Source organism: Macaca nemestrina, chromosome 5, assembly GCF_043159975.1.
Source record: "Macaca nemestrina isolate mMacNem1 chromosome 5, mMacNem.hap1, whole genome shotgun sequence".
NCBI lineage: Eukaryota > Metazoa > Chordata > Mammalia > Primates > Cercopithecidae > Macaca > Macaca nemestrina.
The window spans coordinates 40312222-40319135 of NC_092129.1; the positions used below are offsets into that span (position 1 = coordinate 40312222).

The following is a 6914-nucleotide window of genomic DNA, read 5'->3' on the forward strand; positions in this document are numbered from 1 at the left end:
GAGTGCAGTGGCTATTCACAGGTGCAACCATAGTTCACTGCAGCCTTGAACTCCTGGCCTCAAACAATCCCCCCATCTCAGCCTCTTAGCCTCACGAGTAGCTGGGACTACAGGTGTGTTCCACTGAGCCCAGCTATGAAATATCTATTTTTAATAAAAATGTGAATCATACCATACATACTGTTCTGCGATTATCCTTTCTTTTCTTTTATTTTTTACTTCAAAGTACATTTTGCACACCTTTTCATGTCAGAACATAAAGACCTACTAATTCTTTTTTATTTACTGCCTAGTATTTCACTGAATGAATGTGCTATATCTGTTTAACCAATCCCTTAGTGCCATTTGGGTTATTTCTAAATTTTTACTTTTACAAGAAATATTACAGTGAATGTCATTGAACATACATCTTTGCATACTTGAGTAAGGATTTTTTTTTTTTTTTTGCTGGGTATATTTTTAGGGATAGAATTGTTGAGCCAAAAGCTATGATCATTTTAAACTATAATAGACATTTCAAAATGCAAAAATGCTGCATCAAATATTTTTCCCTCCCACTAAAAATATATGAATTAGATTAGTAATCCCTACATAGAAAGAAGTAAATAGACTACACTGATAGTGTATTTAATGACACTATGCCAGCACAATAATTCCTATAATAATCAAAGAATAGTTACCATTGCTTTATTAATATACACTTACTTGTCTTCCATAGAGCTCTTGTCAACAAATCTTAGCTTATTGCTAAGATTTGGGACTTCTTCCAGATGGAGTTTATGATTAAATGCTAATCACCTTGTTACCAAAGTGCTCAGCTTTATTCATTATTTGTTTGATGTTTGCCATAAAAATTACAGCCATTATAGCCCATTATTTTAGTTTCAACTTCCCAAAATGAGTAGAAATATATGTTAAAAACTTAATGTTTGATTACTGTTTAAAATGCTAAAAAATATGATCCAAATTATCAGTGCTTAGAACTAGAAAACCCGAATAGCTTTAATCCTTTTGGGGGGCTTTCTTTTCACCCCCATGATGTGTGGGTGTGTCAAATGTGGACTCCTTCCTGTTGTTCTGTTTGCTGGAGCCAAGAATCATATCTTGCTAAATCCACAAGACTAGTGAATTTCGTCTAGTGTAGTATTGAGGAGTTCTGATCATGGAGAAGGTGTGGCTAGGACTGGTACCCCCCAAATACTGTCATCTCCAATCACAATTCTGGAAAACAGCTTGATATAAGAACATCAATGAAGTGGTAATTTATTACACCAGTAGAGTAGAGCTCAGCCATGGAGACACAAAGCCTGGTGAGACTTGGAAATCCTAGGCTTAGGCAGTCAGTTTCTGGAGTCTGTTAAGAGGATGCAGACTGCCAGCCACAGGGCTGAGTGTCAGAGAAGGGTTGTAGAATAGGGGAGGAGGAATGGAAGAGCCACTTGGTGTTCTTGTTGTAGGAGGCACGTTAACACATCAGAAACGTTCCAACAGAGACCAAGCTAACAAACTGGAGACCATGCAATGCAGGTAGTCTCTGGAGACTTCACATCCAATGTCTGACTTTTCTAATTTACTTCTCAAGACAAACTCATTGATATCATGCTTTTCCCCACAATATTCTTTTCTGTACCAACCAAGAGATAATATACAGCACTTCCTAAAACAATACTATTGCCTTCTGGATTTTCTTCCAAATTATTGATACCCATTCTCCAAGTTTTGATGACACTGTCTTTAGCTTATCAGAAGGTGGCCATGGAAGATGCTCAGTCAATGAGCAGGATTCGTATTTCTTCCTGAAACGGTTTTGAAATTGTTGTTGAGGGAAATGTGAAGGGATTGTGGCCATGCAGTCATGTCACCAGAAATAACGACCGAATTTATCTGCAGCTATTGTCAGATACAATCAATAGCAAGATAAACCTCAATTTCAAAGATATTAAAATGTGAATCTTAGAATCGAATGAATTATTAAAATGTGAATCTTAGAACTGAATGAAATGTAATAATGTGGAAAAATTAAAATCAAATAGAACTATTTTTTTAAAAACCCGGATCTTGCTATGTTGCCCAGGCTAGAGTGCAGTGGCTATTCACAGGTGCAATAGTTCACTGCAATAGCTCACTGCAGCCTTGAGGTGGCTTCATTAATCATTTCCTTTAATCATTCAGCAAATATTCACTGAACATCTTTATGTACAAGACCTTGCGGTAAAACTTGCCACCCATTTTTATTTGTTGTTTATGTCTTCTAGGTTTCTTAATTAGCTTAGCTAATAGTTTATGAAATGTATTTTTTATTCCAAAGACTGAACTCTTCTATTTCTCTACTAGTTATGCTATTTTCTATTTCACTATTTTTTGTTTTAATTCTTGTTTCCTTTCGTTAGTGTTTTTTTTATAACTTTTAAATTTAAATGTCTTATAAACTTATTTGTAACCGTAATTATTTAGGTATGTAAGTATTTAAATGCATACATTTCTCTCTGCTCTAGCCATATCCTATTATTTCTATTATGTGGTATTTGAACTATTGGTATTTCCTAGATGCCTAACTATTTTGATTTAGAGTTTTTCCTTTGATGCAAAAGTTGTGTTAGAGAGAAATTGAAACTTACATGTAGCAGTGTATTTTGTTTTTCTAATTTTGTGATTAATTTCTATATTTATTGTAGTAGAGGATGTTATCTACATTATTTTTACTTTCAGGAATGTATTAGTTTTTTTGTGGTTTGATATATGGTCAATTTTGAATATGTTTAATGTGTACATGAAAAGTTCATTGAGTTTGATTTAATGTGTCTATCTTATTGATTAGGTCATTTGGCTCATTATTTTTTCTTCTATTTAATCTGTATCATGAAGAGATGACTTCATCTCCCATATTTACTTGTGTTTCTGTGTTTCTTTTTGTATTTCTTGTTTCTATGAATTTTTTTTATTATTTGTGCACAAATACTCGTAACTGTTAGATTTTCATTGTGGGTTGTAGGCATTGTTCCAAAATGCCTCTCTTTGCCGCACTTTGCACTTTTTGAGTTGAATTCCATGTTGTCTGATATCACTATCTTGTCCCTGCTTCATTTTGTATTTGCCAGGTAGGTCTTTGTTGATTCTTTCAACTTTCCCATGCCACTTTGTTTCAGACTTAGCTTTTCAGTACACCATGTTTTACTCTGCGATCTCTTTTTCTTTTATTACCTTTCTATTTATTTTCTCTAGAAGATATACAGTCTTTGGTTTCTAATAGGTATTTTAATAGCATAACATAGCTACACAGGGCATTATTTAGACTGTACATGAGTTACTTGTTTTAAACAACAATTATCCATTCTTCCCCTGACCCCTCACCCTCTTTCACAACCACCTTCCTATTTGGATGAGTTCTCTGTACATGGCATGGCCAATGGAGTCCACAGACTGACCTGTCACTGCCATGGCCACAGCAGTTCTACATTCAAATGGATTCATGTTCACTGCCTCCACTTTTGCCATAGCTTCTTCTTCCTTTTATTGAACGGTTGAAGTTTGTTTCTTTAAGAAGTCTTCATGGGACCATAGTTCCTAAATTCATCCATGTTTGAAAACGTCTACTGTTTGTCTCTTTATGCCTGGAGAACACTTCAACTATAAAAATCTCTGAAGTGCATAATCATTTCTCTGAGGACTTGACAGAGAGTTGAAATTTATCTGACTTTTTTCCCTCATAGATGACTATTCTTCCTTTATCTTTGAAATTTTATATATTTACCAGAAAAGATACATTACCAGTTTGATCGCTTCATGCATTTTTGCTGAAACATCATGTGACATTTGAATTTGTAGTTTCAAATATGTATTTCAAAATGATTTTTAAGTTACATTTTTGAGTACCTTTCTGGGTCGTACTGTTTTCTGTCTTATGGACCCTAGGTAAGCGGATACTTCATTTCCTTTGTCTGTCTTCCATAGTTTACTTGCCTCTCTAGTCCTTTTAAAGTCTTTTGGTTTTGCACAGTGTTATCAAGCTTGTTCTTCAGGTCCTTGAATTTGTTCTCTCTGTCCTCCTTTCTGTGGTATCTAAATGTGACATTCACTGTTGTGATGGTCTTATTTTCCCTTCCATTTTCCCCTAAGTTCTTCTAGCATTTACAGAAGTTCTTCCATTCACTTTCCACTCATTCATACAGTGGTTCTTTCATTCAGTTCTCCGATTCAGGAGGACAGTTTAAAGTTTTCATCAGCTTCATGACAGTACATTTGAGGTATGTGTTGTGGGTTTGTATCTATTTTTGGAAGACGTTGTATTTATTTTCTTTTTTTAAGAGTGTTTTTACTTTGATCTCATGCTTAAAAAAATATGCCTGATCTTTGAATGAGAGAAAACCTTTTTCTCAGCTCTTAGTTGAACTATAGAGTAGTGCTACTTTTACCCTAATCTGTTTCTAATATGATTATTTACAATGGTTCAAATGCATTTTCAGCAGCAAAATTGTTTTTTGAATAAGTTCCAAACTTGCTTTCCTTATTAAAAGAAGCTAGTTGGAACTTGGGTCTGTGTGCTTAATTTTTAGTTTAATTTCTTTTGCTCAAAATGGAGCTTTACTGCTTTCATTGGTTATAAAATTGAATCTCATGGGAAGTGTAAACATAAAAAGCATGAAGAAGAAAGTAAGAATCACCCATAATTTTTACCACTTAGAGATAATCGCCATCATTTTGATGTATATAAGACTGTAATTTTTAAAGTATTTAAATTTATGTTATATATGTGTTTGTATATATAGTGTGTATACACACATACATAGATAAAACGGCAGATATTTGCATGTGTGTGTATACACACACACATTCATACATATACGTGTACTTAGTATATATACACATACAGGAAAAATGAGCTCATACTATACATACATAATAAAGTGATCTAACTTTGCTTTTTCCCTAAAGGTCAGACCTGATGTTCTCAAACCTTGCACAGAGGTTAGCCCTAGAGCACTAGAGCAAACTCATAGGGTGGGTGCCGTGGGAATTGAAAAAAATTTTTTCTTTATTTTCTCTAATTCAGACCCCGACCCTGACCCCAAACCCTAACCTTAACCCTTACCCCTGGAATTTTAAAATTATTGAGAAAAATATAGTGACATTGATATCTTTTAGATACTTTTTGAGTTACTAAATGGAAACAGTTCATTTTATAGTTCTGTCTTTAGATTGAGCTATGTTCCTTTCAATGATGCTGTCTTTGCAAATCTGAGTTGATACAATTAAAATCAAGTAAATACCCTGTGAAAATTATCTAGGAACAGGAAATGAGGGAGGCAATATTCACTCTAAGTCCAAGGTTTGAGAAGTTGTGCAGTGCCTAACATTAAACAGATTCCATTAATAAGTAATTTGGTTAAGAATGACAAAAAATAATATTTCAATTTATGTGTATTATTTCTTTCAAGCATGGAAATCTGTGCACAAGCAAAACCATCAATCAAATGTATGTCATAAAAAAGATATTTTTAGACCCCTAAGATCTTAAAACAGTTACCTTTCTCCTAATTGCTCTAAAAACTTTCTCAGGAACCTGTTGGAGAATGTACTCCTTGGAAATAAGGAATAAAGAGGATCCAGGGAACAGGAGGTTCACTATAGAGGAGCGGGAAAGGGAATTCCCAGTATGATGGCAAGTTGCTAAATTAAATGTTTTGCCCATTATTTTTTACTGGGCTGTGGGTCTTTTTCATATTGACTTAAAGAGCTCTTCATTATAGGAGATAAACGTTTGTTGTGTTGCAAATTATTTCTTGAAATGTTTTTGCCTTTTGATTTTGTCTTTGAGTTTCTTTTTTCTTTGCTATACAGAAACTTAAAAAACGTATTTGATCAAATTGATTAATGTAAGGATAATTTTAACTCTCAGATCCTGTGACCCTGTTAAGTTAGATATTATAAGCTACAGAAACTAAGCCAGCTGTCTGACTTCTTTGGACTTTAGATTTGTTATCTGTAACATGATGCATCTTCTGCTAGCTATTTGTGAAGTCCCTTCCAACTGTGAGTGTTGATCAGTATTGACTTCACGTGACGGGAAGTTTTTGACAACAAATTTAAATTAGTTCCTGGAAAAATTCTAGAAACAGTCAACGACAGGATTTTAGATAAAATCATGACATTAAACATCATAAAACCATAAAATACACGGATTGAAGTGGCAGAAAAATTCAGTGACTACTGCTGAGACGACACGGAGAAAGAACACTTCCTCATTTTGTCTGAGGCCTGGTGATCCAACGGCTGTGTGAGTGGAAGGTAGGGCATCAGCAGGCCTGGAAATGTCAATACCAAACTTCTCTAGCAAAAAGGAAAGAGACGGGAACTTGTTGAAACTCCCCCTGCAACGTGCTTTGGACACAAACATTTCTTATTGTTTTTTTGTTCTGTGAGTGACAACTCATTCACAAAAGAGAAAGGTGACCAGAGAGCTTTGAAACTCACCCACAATCTATAGCGAACCTTCCTCACTCTCTGAGCTCCTCCTTAGCTCAGGCAGGAAGGAGATGGGGAAGGAGTAGGTGATAAAAGGGAGTTCATATTGCCATGCTTTTGCAACTCTTTCCCCTTCTCCCTGAATTGCTACCCCACTTTGGTTCATCTGCAGTCCTTATGTAACGCTCTGATCCAGATGCAGCTTTCATTAGCAATATCCGCAAACAGGAATGAGACATTGCATGCATTTGTTCTGAAATGATACTAATTTTTAAAATTATCTGCAAATAAATACAAGTGCTTCTCAACCGACGTACATCTTTCACATTTCTTTGTCCAGAACATAATCAGTGAAACTAAATCTCTAGTCTCTGCACTAGACAGTTTTTAAATTTTTCATATTTTCCATTGTTGGTTTGTATTTGTTCTCACATGTATATAGAGATAAAAGC

General features: G+C 34.8%; 1 long non-coding RNA gene across 1 annotated transcript in view; it reads left to right on the forward strand.

The window, feature by feature from the left end:
• LOC139363311 (uncharacterized) overlaps nucleotides 1-5691 on the forward strand; it is a 53428-nt gene extending 47737 nt beyond the window's left edge. The window contains exon 3 of the long non-coding RNA XR_011623400.1: nucleotides 5557-5691. This is a non-coding gene — a long non-coding RNA (uncharacterized lncRNA). The remainder of the gene's footprint in view (nucleotides 1-5556) is intronic.
• Nucleotides 5692-6914: the final 1223 nt, after the last annotated feature.